The following is a 14,989-nucleotide window of genomic DNA, read 5'->3' on the forward strand; positions in this document are numbered from 1 at the left end:
GAGTTGGGTGATCATGCGGTTGATGCTATGTCATGGGATGACTTTTTGACCAGATTTCGGGCAGAGTTTGCCCAGGAAATTGAGACGCAGCAGTTGGCGCAAGAGTTGTTAGATCTCCGCCAGACTACTGAGACTGTGGCAGAGATCACTGCGAAGTCTCGGGAGAGAGCATATCTGGTACCGCAGTGTGTAGCAGATGAGGAAACGAAGAAGGTGAGGTATCATGATATACTGCGGAATGATATCAGGGGGTGTTTGGTAAAATATTGGACTTAAATTAAAGAGATATTTGGTATGTTATTTCGTTTCTCGTGGGATATTGATTTGGAGCACATTGGGAAGAGGGGACCATATCAGGTGCATATAGTGGAGGGTCCCGGGAAGGGACCAAAGATTTCGGATCAGCTTTTGAGATGGTCAGCAGGGCCAAATTCAGTACAGCAGTTGCGAGAAATGGTATGATGGAGTCTTTCGTTCCAAGGGTTTGGGTAAGTGTATCTCCAGGTTTGTTTCCCTGTTTGTGTTTAGGTTATATCAAGCGATGTCATATGCCATTTGCATGCCAAGAATTATTAGTGGGTAGCAAAAGGTCATTTCCCTAATTGCAGGTTGGGAGTGTACAGTGTCATCTTGGCTTATGGTTGAGACCAGTTCAGGGGTATTATGTGGAAGGTTTGTGGTTAGAGTTCCGCAGGATGGTTATTCAACATTGTTAGGATCCGGTGGTGTTAGTAACTGTTATTGACTGACTGATGGAAGTGCCAAGGGAAGTGGCTCGTTGTTGAGGTATTGGTGGGAGCATCTGTGTTTTAGTCTTCAAGATTCGAGTGTGGTATCATTTCAAGCATCTGGAGTTATTGGTTTCGCTGGGAGTCTGGAAGTGTTCATCTGGTTCTTAGAAGTTATGTGATATTTTGGGATTGGCTAGTAATGGAGAACTAGTTGGTAAGAGTTGGTTGTCATCGGATCGATCATTGGAAAGTGAGAAGGATTGTGAATTCTTCAATTTTCATGTATTGTGAAGAATTAGTCGAATCTTAGTGGGGGAGAATCGTCCAGGGATACAGAAGAAGGAACAGTTTTGAAATTGGGATAAGTTTTGCATCCTTTTCAGGAAGGAAGACAGCCCAAGCGGCTGTATGGATTGAGGATAGTGTGAGTTGGAAGTTCGAAAAACTTGCCAATAATGTGATCGCGTTCTCGGAATGTTTGATAGCAGGATTTAGGGAATCAGGTTGGGGATTCTAGTCAGGACATAAGTTCAGTTTGGGATGTTAGATCATGTGTGTGCTCGACGTTGGATGTGTTCGGATTGGTAAGTAGTGATTGAGACAACGTGAAAGTGTTGTAAAACTGCAGGATAGTCGTAGCATTCACCAGCAGCGAGACAACATGGAAAGTGTTGTAATACTGCGGGATAGTCGTAACATTCATTAGCGGCCAGATAGTGTGGAAAGTATTGTAAGATTGTGGGATAGCCGTAACATTCACTAGCAGCCAGATAGTATGGGAAGTGCTGTAAGACTGCGGGATAGTCGTAGGATTCTTCATGTGGTCAGATAGTGTGAGAAAGTGTTGTTAGACTACGGAATAAGCCGTAAGCATTCACAGGTTCATTCAGATAAGTTAGGCCCGAATGGGTCAGTTCGTAGGATCATGGAAAAGACCATAGCATGCTGTTCCAGACAGTTCCAGTGTTCCAGGCAGTATCCGGTTGAAATACACCGAAGAGGAGGCGAACACCTAGATTTGCCCGGCAGTATCCGGTAGAAATAGACCGAAGGGGAGGCCAGCACCCAGATATGCTCGGCAGTATCCAGTTGAAATAAACCGAAGGGGAGGCCAGCACCCAGATATGCTTGGCAATATTAGTGTTTTAGAATTTTAGGTATGGATGGGTAACTGATTGCTTAGGTAATACTAAGTCACTCATGGATTCCTTCAGATGATTTGGGCCAGGGTGGGTCAGCCGCACAAATGTGAGTAGGCCACAGTATGATCGGATTCGCGAAACGGTAGGTCGTTGGAGACCAGGCATGATGTAAGACTATAGTGGTTCTGGTAGCATTTACTTTTCGTATTAGGTTCGATGGCGACAGGTAGTCGGACCGTCATGATCGGGAAGATTAAAAGGAATAATGGAGCCATGAGTGGCAATATGGTTAGGGCAAATTTGGATAGCCGAATTCCTCTTCGGATGTCGTGTGGGGCGACCGTGAGGTTACTCTTGGCTCAGCAACCAGACAAGAATTCAGTATTCCAGATAAGTTGGGGAGCAGGGAGATCTTGGTTATCCTTGGAAAGCAGATAGGAGGCATCGTGATGCTTCGGGCAATGGGAGTAACTTGGGGATTCATGTGTGTATGAGTACCTTGTTGATCGAAAGTGCTAATTCACTTGTAGTTGGATTAAATAATCTCAGAGTAGTTGATTTAACCCTGTTGCGCAGCTCTCGTCTGAGTCTAACCGTTGCAGGGATGGGTCTCATACTCGAAAGATTATCTAAGCCTACTATCAAGTATAAGTGATCTGCAGGGAGAGTTGGTCAGTGATTCTGCTTCTCATGGAAATCCCTAATATTAGAAGCTGAGTAGTCAGCTGGGAAATTTATGGGATGGATGCAACTTTGGTTCAGTATGCGCGTCTGTCAGGGAGTCAGACCAGCTCGAGAATTCAGATTTCAGATTGAATAAATGTGATTATGTTGCAAGAATTCGTTCATCTTCGGGTTGTAGATCCCTATAAGGGTTGATACCGGTTACCTCGGGAAGGCTTGGGGTATGCTCGTGATTGTGGCCATGTCTCTCAAGTTGTTTGGAGTGACAGAAATGGTAAGGAATGATTTTGAGGACGAAATCTAATTTAAGTGGGGGAGAATTGTAACATTTCGTTTATTAAATAAATAAATATATGAAAATAATAAATGAATAGTAGCCCTAAATTCGGAATAATTTAGTAAGGTGTTGGTTTCGAGGGTTAAATGATATAATCTGGACTTTAGGGTTTAAGAGTGTAATTTCCAGACTAGTTTGTAAAGAATTTTGAAGGTTGAGGACTGTTTGGTAAAGTATGGATTTAATTTGAAAAGGATTTCAGAAGTCAGGTTATGATTGGTAATTTGTTTGGACTTATTATGAAAGGATTTTTGGAGGCAAGGGCTAAAGGGTAATTTCTAGATTTAAATTAAAAAATCTTTATAGAGGAGGGACCAAAAGTGAAATATGATTTAAAGTTTTAAAGGAAAACACGGGACTTAAACCCGTGCCTTCCCTTCCCGTTTGAAGAGGTATCATCGAGAAACCCTAATCCATAAGGCAGCCGTCATGTGAGATCTTAAGCCGCCACTCCCGCTTTGCTCGTTTTCCGACCAGTCGAGCCGCCGAGCGTCGGAGTTCCTATCATCCGGCAAGAGCAGTCAACAGCGTGAATGTTGGGTGTGTTCGCCACCTTCCTTCTTCTTCTTCTTTTCTTTCGCCGTTCACAACCACGCATGGTAGCTGCCGGTGCTGTTCTGGTCGCATTTCGCTCCTGTTTCTTCTCCGCAGCAGGTAACCGGCTTCCGCCGCTGTCATCGTTCCTTACAGTGGCCTTCTTTCATGCTTCAGTTGCCGCCGTCATCTCGAGGATAGCTTGTCGGGTATGTTTTTCTGTGTTATATCTCATGTAGTGACTGTGTCGATGATTGCAAGCGGTGTATGTATGTTTGCTTGGTCGGAAGCAAGAGAATCCACCACCACCACTGTGAGGTGGTGGTTGTCACCCTCAACCACCGCCTGCTACCACGAGGGTGGATGTGTGTGTGTGTATTTATTGTGTATTTTAGGCGTGTGTTGGTGGTGTTATGTTGTATGTATGTTATTTAGCCGAAAAACCCGTCACCACCACCATGAGGTGGTGGCTGCCACCTCACGCCGCCATTCCGCCACCACTTTGGGTGACTGTGTGCTCTTACATGTGATTGGACCGTTATTTGGGATGCGTTTGATGTATTTTGTTCTAGAATCATAACCACCACCGCGAGATGGTGGCTGGCGCAGTGAGTTGCCGTTGACCACCACTACCCGAGGTGGTAGTAGGTGGTACCCGACTTATTTAACATTAATTAATCTAAAATTTCAACCATTAGACTGATTGGCAAACGATTGGGTTGGAAACCCTAATTAGGGTTTAGAAAACCCTAATTTTTGTGATGATTAGTTTTGGATTGCCGGGACCCGCGTTTGGACCAGTGGATTGAAGTTATGAAGAACTAACCTGTTCGAGATATTTGATGGTCTGGGAAGTTCCATCAACATCCAGATGTAAACCTAATAAGAATAATTGATAATCAAGTTGGGATGCAAATTGAACAATTACATATCAAATCCAGAAACAATGGCAGAAACAATGGCATGCACTGGAAAATAGAAAGTGAAATATATGTTAATGGCTAGTAATGCTCAAAGAAAGTGGGTTTTAATAGATCCATTCATCTGTTACCTTGATTTACAATCAAATTCATGAGGTGGAAGACCTTTTATGTTGTCCAACCATAGTCGACAAATGTAATTTCAATACAATAACATGTTTCTTTGTTATGTTTGTCGATATAACTACCAACATTACTTAACTTCAATCTAAGATGGGACAAAGTAAATTAACATGAATTTATAAAACAATGTGTGTGGATACTTACCTGCACCAAAATCATTTTTTTGTGATGATTTTACTCTTTCAAGCTACGCGGGACACTGGAAATAGACAATAAAAACTAATGAGAAAGAAAAATAGAGTAACCAAATCAAGCCAAATTGAACAAATATTAGGTAAAAAAAAATCAAAATCAGCATACCTCAGCTACACTTTTTTGACACAATACTTACTTCACCAAGAAATAAATATAATCCCAAAAAATGGAAATAGTAGGAGAAAAGTTGGGAAAACAAATAACGACAATGCAAGAAAAAATAATCGGAGCTAATGGAGACGGTGGATGTAGATGGAGTGAAGAATTTTTGACCGAAACATACCTGAGTCGAAGAACTGAACTAAAATCGGTGGTAGTTCACCGGTGATGCTCTGCGGATGGCGCCACCACATTCCAATATCGAACACAGAAAAGGAAGAAAATAAGAAGTAGAGAAGAAACGTCGACAACGAAGAAAGATGATCGAAGGAGACCTCAATGTCACCACCTTCCTTCAACTCAGTGACTGAAATTAGGGCTAGAAATCGTACAAACCGAGACACGGAGTGCGGCTTAGAGAATGAAATCGAAAAAACCAACTTATTGCAAGAAATACAACGACATTGTTGGAGACTTTTCTTCTAATTTTACTCCATCTTTGCCATGGACGACCTCACAGAGCAACATAATAGAAGCGAGGGTAAGATCTGGAATTTAGGTTTGCAAAAAACGGCGAACTGAGAGTGAAGGATCTGTTGTGAGGGGAGATGATCGAGTGAGTGGTTTCTTAACTGAGTGAGGTGGTGTTGCAGTCTCTTGTAAACGGAGGCGATCACACGTAGCAATTGATGTCAGAAAGCCGATGACTCCGAGGCGGTGCGAGAAGCTTCAAGAAGAAAGAAATCTGATCGGCAAACTGTGGTTAAGTTAAAATAACCTTATGAACAGTATTAGGGTCAAGTACTGTTCCTAAGCATTGTCCTTCTTTAATATATATATATATATATATATATATATATATATATTAATTATCATTACTAATATTTTTTACAAATTTAATTGTGAAATTTTTTATATCGCAAATATCCATGAGGGAGGATAATTTGGTTGGGGTGGAAACTCTCGACCCAACCTGTAACCCGACACTGACCCAACCCGAAAATAAACGGGTTTGGGTTGAGAATTTTGACCTGCCAATCCGTTTAATTCATGGGTTGGGTTGGGTTACCTGTTTGGGTTCACGGGTCAACCCACCAACCCGTATATATAGTTTACATGTAAAAAAATAGATATATTTAATTATTAATGAAATCTGATTTCCTTCTATATTTGTAATATTCTGTATCATTGTATTCCTTCCGTATTCGTATGTGGCTAGTTTGCGTTTGCGGTGCCCTAATCAAAAAAGAAAACAAACATGTCAACATTTTGAGATACTCACGAGTCAAGAACAAAGAACGCATCCACCAGACCACCACTAGCTGGCGGCCGCTCCTCACGTCCTCACCCTTTCAGCCGCTCATCGTCAATTCTCTGATAGCCTACTATCCCTCGACTACATGTCGTCTACTCGTCGGCTACTCAGCTCACACACCACCAACCGACGGGAGAAAAGTTGGAAAACACACAAATCTACCACTCTCGCTCACTTGCTTATTTTTCTGTTTTATTTGGATGTTAATGACTTTATGAGTTTATGTTGGAAACATCTTTTTTGATTTTAATGACTTTAATCCTTTATGACATTATGTTGAAAAAATCTCATTTTTTGAAAATGTTTTGCTTATTTATTAAACAGGTTATGCAGGTTGGGTTTGACCCATTAACATGTGAACCCACGAACTCATATACTTTAACGGGTTATATAGGTTGGGTTGAGGTTTTCAACCCGTCAACCCGTGACCCGCCTACTCGCCAACCTATATATTATATGGGTTGGGTTGAGTTTATGTTTTCTGACCCGCTAACCCGTGACCCGTAAACCCGAACCCAACCCGATTGCCAGACCTATAATTTGGGATCAATTGTAATCACATCTATTGGATGTATTCAATAAGGTTAAAAACCTTATACATCCGGTCGAACCAACAACTAAAGAACCTCAAAAAGCGACGTACACCCTACACTTTCAAGGTAAAATACATGATTAAAAATTTAACATTTTTTGTTTGGTAATATTTTAATACATTATTATTTTATATATAGATTATTGAGAGTTTTCCTGTGAGCAGTTTGTTTGGTACCTGACAACCGAATGTGATCTCTTGGGCTGTTGCATGGTCGAAACTGAAGCCTTTACGTGCAGTTGAGTGCAACCAATTTATAATCATCAACGACATATAATTACTTCTATATTATATAATTTTCTTCTGCATGTATAATTTATGTTTATTTATAATTTTATAATTTTGTTAACAGGATAATAGACTTATACAGAAGTAGGAGCCGACAGAAGATCAGAGTCGTGCTGAATGGTGGACAGTTAGCTCGGCGTGGATTGATCTCCCTGATTTACCTACCACAGATGTTCACAGAGAACCTTCCCTAACACCATTATCCCAACACTCGCCTAACCATGAGCTTCGACAAAAGAAGACGCAAATAGATGTTGCAAAAGGTTCAAATGCATCCGACTCACCACAACCACCACCACCACCCAATGTACCATCAACTGATAAGGACCAAATTATTACTAAGTTACAAAACAAGGTCCGTGAATGCCGCAAGCAGTTGAGGGTACATGAGATGCGTATTACAGAACATGACACTACTTTATCCATGCTTCTAAAACTTATTAATAAGACTGTCGAAGATAATTTTGGTGCCTCAAAGGGGGTAGTGGCACTTTGATTTAATATTTCACTCTCGTCTATTTTTTTATTTAACTTTATGGTATACCCGTTAATGCATCGTTTATAATTAAATACTATTAAACCGTACATGCACTTAACATGGAAGATGTTGGTACCATAGACAACAATGAGTTCTGGGAGCATGGTTATGGGTTAGGTACACCTGAACAACATCCAAATGACGGCCTTGGGCAGCCTTCAACATATATTCAATCATCGGATGTCAAAGAGATTCCCCGGGAAGAATAAAAAATGCCTCCAACACCTCTTAGGCGTTCTCTATGCCAAAAAGTTATGTCCATACGGTATAAGTCCCCATAGATACAAATGAAGAGGAAATATGTTGCACGCCAACAGCTAGCACCGTTGGACAATCTTTCAGAACCTACCATACACACTTAATATAAAGAACGGGATGCTTCGTTGTTGTTTGCTCACCGTTTTATCACTAGTATACCGATGATCGAGTTTGGATGCGCTTATATGGGGATACTCACACGGGCTGGTTGGAATGTGACGTAAGTTATATAATTATGTAATCATTACGTACTAAGATTCTAATAACAATACTTACTTTACTATAAATTTTTTGATTGGAAGCACATCATGATCGATGTGGATCTTATTGTTGATAGAGCGTAGACGGGATGATGCTCGATAGACGGTTGTACCATCATGTTTCAACACTGATGCATTTGACTAGAGTGAAATGGTTGATGGATCCGTTTACCCAACTTGGTTTGAGTGTTATACGGTATAATTGTGTTTCGATTACATTGCCTAAGTAATAGTAATTTATAATATAATGTTATTTGATGATTAATTAATTCCAACCTTTTGTGTAGCTTTACATCCCTATCAATATACCGTCTGCTTACTGGTTTTTGGGTGTTTTGGATTTGAAGACATTCAAAATGACTATAAACGGTAGTCACTAAGTGAGCGGCCATTGTTCAGAAGATCGGTTTTGGTTTATAACTATATCCGCCCGCATCCACAAACTGCTACTGGGTATCAACTACTGTGGTACCAACCCAACTGATGCAATCCCCATTGAGAGTTTCAAAATGACCCTTGAAAAGGCCCAAGATGTATCACAACAGGTTGACAGTAGAGGAGATTGTGGGGTGTTTTTGTGTTGGTTCTTAGAGACGTTGATCGCTGGAAAATCGTAGTTGATAGAAAGTGAAAGCGATGCATGGATCATGTCATAAACAATTGGCGGATATTTTTTTGGGGTATGGTGATAAAATCCATTTGAACATTACACTATTATTTAAAACAAATTTAAGTTTACGTATTTATTATTATTTTTGTATAGATTTTAAGATTCTATGCAGTGTTAATTTTGCAATATAGATTTTATAAAAACAAATGTTATACATAAACAAAAAAACAAAAAAAAAAACCCAAACACATATTATACAAATTTTTTTTTGACTATTTTGTAATGTTTGTCCGAAATCCTACTACAGTATTCTGAAGATCTCTCCAGAATGACCTATTCCGGACAAAATGATTATTTTAAAAAAAAGTTTTTTTTTTTCAAAAACTTCATTTATATAGGTTAGATTACTCAATTTCTTAGAATAGATACTCTAAATAAATTTCTAAACTATCATATTTTCCTAAAGACTATTTTTTTTTAAATATTCTACACATTTTTATAATTATTTATTGTACACAAAATCTCACGATTGGTCATATGATTTTTGAAAAGAATTACATTAACGACAAATACTAAAAACGCTACACCGTTGATCCTCATAATTTCAAAATGTTTCATGGTTATTTTTTTTTGGCTAACTCCCTTGATAACTACCATTAAATTATTATAAAATGACATTTTTTTCCTTTTTATTTTTTTACTTTGTAATTTCAACATTTTTATTAACTTTTGTTTCTTCCGTCCTGTGACAACCAACAGCCGCTGCCTCCGAATGAGTTGATTCGGTCATCGGTGTCGCAACACTAGAAGTTTAAAAAGTCTATCGACCCAAAACGAACTTGAAGTTCTCCAATTTAGCACCTTATAGATTTTTAATATTTTCTCGAATTTTATCTCTTTCGGGGGTGTTTGGGATTACTTTTAAGTGCTCAAAAGTGCTTTTTGGTTTTAACTTTTGAAGTAGCAAAAGCCAAAAGTTGGTTTTAAAAAGTATTTACCTTAATTTTTTTGACTTTTGAATATAATTTACCCTTTAAATGACTAAAAGTCAAAAAAAAAATATTATTTCCTAACTTTTGAAAACTCACCATTTTATTCTTAGACGAATTTTTTGACTTTTTAAAAAAGCCAAAAACCAAAAAATCAATTAAAAAGCAATCCCAAACACCCTCTTCACCCCTATAGATCGGTTACGAATTTTTGAATTTATAGCGGGCCACATGAAGAAGAGGATAATTTATTCAACTTTATTTTTTTGTTATTTTTCAATTTTCGATAAAACAAAGAACAAGAAGAAATTCACAATTATTTTTTATATGGGACCCAATTTTGATATCTCACCTGTTCACCTTGATCCTTACAAAGAAAAAGAATTTGGTGGTAATACTCATTGACGCTTGCAGGGACTAAAACATACTCCCTCCGTCCCAATATTACTGTCCACAGACAAAAAACAAACATATTAAGAAAAACTTTAATTACCAGTAACTTTATTTAATAAAATGACAGTTTTGTCCTTACTTTGCATTTAATGTTCCATTAAATGCTTAGTTAGTTAAGTAATAATTAGGGGGTATTTTGGTAAAAATGTTATTTATTTTTAGAAGTGGACTATTATTTTGGGACAAACCAAAAAGGAAAGATGGACTATAATTTTGGGACGAAAGGAGTAATAAATTTCATAAATGCATATCGTTGAGTTGGCTTAAAATGGATTTAAAAGTTACAGTAGCATATTCACTTGTTACTAGAAGTTATTCAAGATTTGAAGTGATTTGTGTTATTGAAGGCATGCCTCTCTTCTCAAGCTAAAGTACTAAAGAAGGTCGGAAGTATAAAGTTTGGGGCTGGGTTGTTCATATTTAATTTGTTTCCCATTCAAGGCGGGAGATGAACTTTTTACTCTAGGCAATTCTTTAGTAATTATAACTTCTAATGAACAAAAATTTAAAGTACGAGTCCTTAATTCTTTTTGCTGTAGGTTTTTTTTTTGTGATTATGGTCGACGATGAACTTATGGTGGAGCATGCTTCCCAATGGTGGTGGATTACATGTGGTAATTGGAGAAGAATCGAGGAGGGTAGAGAGGGGCCTATGGTAAGAAGGAAAGTAGGGGTAGGGTGAGGGTGAGGTAGATGTGATAGAATACAGAAAAATAACCAATTTTTAATTGGAGAAGACAAAGGCAATTCTCTCGTAATTATAACTTCTAATCATTTTCAATAGTATTTAAAATAAAAATAATAACCATCAAAAAAAGTTTTTTTTTGAAAAATGAACACTCAGTGCAATCCAGAATGTTGGACCCCTATTTTTTAATCGTTAAATGGGTATAGGGATCCGACCTGATAATGTGGTCTCTTTATAAATAACATTTCGAACCCATTTCAGACTTCATTGCAAACTCACTCATTTCGGACTTCATTCCGGACAACATTTCAGACACCAATCCAACCGAAAGAATGTCTTCTTCTAGCAATGAAGAGACTCGTTTTTTATGTGTATGTTTCAATTATCTTTATAATTATATGTCTTTATTTAAGATTGCATGTTAAAAAGTAGATATTTTTGTTTATTTTGTGTGATTTGATGCGATTACATAGGTCTTATTTGTTTTCCTTCGATTTGTAGTGATTTTTAGGTTTTGTAGGATTACATGTGGGTATATGTGTGCACTAGATCAACAAATCTTAAAAATATCATCATTCTAAAAAGTACGAAACGAATTCGAAATACAAAGATCGTGTCTGAAAGATGTAGAACATGTCCAGAATAGGTAGAACTAATCCGAAATGGTATTATGAAATGTTGATCCAAAATGTTGACCCAAAATTCTCTTCCGAAATGTCCTCTCGAACATATATATGTTGATTTGGTATTGTGTTCCGGAATGGCCTCTGGAACATATACTTAAGTCAGGAACATGCAACAAATGCCTATTTATAACTCTTTTGATTGTAGCATGACAAAACATACGAAGCGATTGTGACTACAACCTGCAGGCCTGAACTCGGCTAGGAAATCATGGCTCGTTTACAACACACACCACAACGTTCAACCATGTTTAGGGCATCTTGTTTTGGTGCTTATGTTAACATGTCGATGGGTGTTAAATGTCACCATTTAATTTGTCATTATTTTATGTGCAAGGAATATACTATTTATCATCGGGTTAACCTGGAGGAGCTTCTATTTCCGATACACGACTATCGGGTTTGCTTTGACAGGAAAGCTTTTGTAACACTCAAAAATCAAAATAAATTAAAATTTTCAAAAATCAACCATTCATCATCATTCTTTACAAAAATAGTCATTGTTTCAAAAGTATTATTTCAAATCAGAGTTTTCTCCAAGACCCGGATACATAAAATAGGAAGTTGTACGATCACGCCTTCGCCTTCCCATGATCCTCTGAAGTACTTGAAACTATAAACTAAAACTGTAAGCCAAAGCTTAGTGATTTCCCCCAAAGTACCACCACACAAACATATAATCAAACAGATAGCGGGTCCACAACCTCCTGGATGGATTACCCCTGGCCCACAACCTTTTGGTTGGAATGTCATGGCCCACAACCTTTAGGTTGGCTTGCCCAATACATAACGGGTCGACAACCTCCTAGTTTGTAACGTCCCAAAAATAAGACCCAAAAATTTTATTTTTTAATTAATAAAACCAGTATCCAAAGAACATCATCATAAAAATCCAGATAAAACAAATGTATCAATCAACATATCACATCAAAGTAAATCAAGAAAATGCGGAACGAGGTGGTGTGTGTGCTCTGCAATCATCCCGAGCTCTTTCCTTTGGAACAGGAAGTACCTGAAACTTAAATTGAAAACTGTAAGAACAAAGCTTAGTGAGTTCCCCAGGATACTGATGGGTTTTGAGCAAAAGAACAGTCCTATGTGCACATGCAAAACCCTAAAGCTTTGGATCTAGGTTTCTCTATTGTAGATGCAAATTTATCCAAAGCTTATAAACCCTAGATCTAGCATATCAAAATCGAAATACATATAAAACAGGTTTAGATGTTTACCTCTTGATAGTTGCAAGAATCTTCTAGCTTTGAGGGCCTATTATCACAAGTGTAATACCTCTAATGGCTTACAAACACCAAGGCAAGAAGATGATCTAGAAGAGAGGGGATGGAGGCAGAATTTCGGCTATAGGAACTCTAGGGTTTCTTCTGGTAGCCGAAATATGCAGCCCTAGGGGTCTTTAAATAGTTGAGCTGCTAGGGTTTCAGCCAAAACCCTAATTGGATAACTTAGGTCTTAAGCAGTCCAGGGAACCTTCTGGAATATGGCTTGGACGATTTCAAGGTGGGCTTCCACCCTAATTTCGTCCACCCTCATATCCATAAGGATCCACAGCCTAAAACTCAATTATCTTATAATTGACAATTCCAGTCCCCTTTATTTAATTAATCTCTTTTAGCCACAAAATCAATTCTTAATTAATTCTTGATTAATATTAATTAAAGAATATGATTTCCCCTTTAATATATTATTCATATAATATATTAGTAAACCATAATATCCTCTCTCTCCATAAATCATCCTGTCTAGTTGCTTTGGTGGTGAAGGCAGCCCAAAAGGACCATGCTACAACCGGGTCAAGTACATACCAAATATAGTTATGGACTTAGACACTAATCCAACAGTCTCCCACTTGGATAAATCTAATAAATATAAATGCAAGTACAACTTCAGGATCCGATTAGCAATCGTAGCTCTCAAAAGCCGCTGTCAAACTCTGACTCGTCCTCTAGACAAGGGATCGTATAATCCTCCGTTCTCAAGATATCGTGTGGACAAATACATGGAACATAATCATATGTATTGTCCAACAGTTTGTTTCTCGATCTCTGATTAGTCTGACATAGAACTTAATTGAACACATCAAATTAGTCCTGACCGGGCCCGACACATAAGTCAAACCAAATCATCGAGGGGCCCAGATATCGCTCTTACCCTCTTAGGATAAAAGGAACAGATAAACTTCGACTTATATGCATTTACTATTCACTCATCAAATCATGCCCAACAATGCGTTTTATAACATCAAGTTATTGATGCATTTACGCATTATCAATGCACAACCAACTTGCAAACAATAAACCATATATCTAGGTTTAAAGATTATATGATATTATCGTCTTGCGATCACTCGTGATAAATTCCATGAAGTGATGCCAGCAAGCGTGGATTTAATCCAATGCTCAAATCTTAATTCATAAGCACTCATGAATGTTGTGGCAAACTTTTGCTATGTCTAATACACTTTAGACAGTCTACAAACCAATTCATAACAATCTTCTTTCATACCTACTTCCAAAGTATGAGCGACTGTGGACTGTTTGAATAATCTTATTATTCAGGAAGTCAAAACATGCAAAGTGAAACAATAGGTAAATGATTAACACTAGACAGTAACTTTACTTATAAATAATACTCTTTTATTTAATCATCAAATGTTAATACAATTTATCTATTACACGTTTCGAAGCTATCTAATCTAAACTAATATCGTCCTTCAGCCCAATGCTCCTAGCGTGCTGCAAGTGCTTAACCCTATTCAGTCCCTTCGTAAGGGGATCTGCTATGTTATCCACTGACGATACCCTCTTCACTACGAGGATTCCCTATTCCACCCGATGTCTAATAAAGTGATATTTCATTTCGATATGTCGAGATCTGCCATGATCCCTCGGTTCGTTGGTCAATGCAACCGCTCCTTCATTATCGCAGAAAATCTCCATAGGCTCCTTTATGGATGGCACAACTCCAAGGTCTCTGATGAAGTTCTTCAACCATATCGCCTCCTTTGACGCTTCTCTCGCCGCTATATATTCTGATTCGCACGTTGAATCAACTACGGTTTCTTGCTTGGAACTTTTCCAAGTCATTGCTCCTCCATTCAGGGTAAAGACCCAGCTTGACTGAGATCGATAATTATCTCAGTCTGTCTGAAAACTGGGGTCACTATACCCTCGCACCCTTAAGTCATCACTCCCACCGAGGACTTGAAACCATTCATTGGTCCTCCGAAGGTACTTAAGAATATTCTTGACTGTGGTCCAATGTGCTCTGCCAGGGTTCCCTTGATATCTGCTGACCATGCTCAAAGCGAAGGCCACATCAGGGCGAGTACAGGTCATGGCATACATGATTAAGCCAACTGCGAAAGCGTAAGGTATTCGGCTCATCTCTACCATCTCAGCTTCGGTACTCGGGCTTTGAGTCTTACTCAACTTGGCGTTGCTTTGGATCGGTAACTCCCCTTTCTTGGAATTCT

At 38.4% G+C, this 14,989-nt stretch overlaps 1 long non-coding RNA gene across 2 annotated transcripts; it reads left to right on the forward strand.

The window, feature by feature from the left end:
* The first annotated feature begins 3,273 nt into the window (after positions 1-3,273).
* Positions 3,274-8,872, forward strand: LOC145159746 (uncharacterized). 2 transcript variants are annotated; one of them, XR_013737894.1, is made up of 6 exons: positions 3,274-3,637; positions 6,465-6,799; positions 6,872-6,970; positions 7,085-8,036; positions 8,119-8,272; positions 8,364-8,872. It is a non-coding gene; the product is annotated as an uncharacterized LOC145159746 (long non-coding RNA). The 2 variants fall into 2 exon arrangements; XR_013737895.1 differs by having other exon boundaries at positions 8,154-8,272.
* Positions 8,873-14,989: the final 6,117 nt, after the last annotated feature.

Source organism: Lactuca virosa, chromosome 2 (assembly GCF_052849685.1).
Source record: "Lactuca virosa cultivar CGN04683 chromosome 2, Lactuca_virosa_CGN04683_v6, whole genome shotgun sequence".
Classification (NCBI taxonomy): Eukaryota; Viridiplantae; Streptophyta; class Magnoliopsida; order Asterales; family Asteraceae; genus Lactuca; species Lactuca virosa.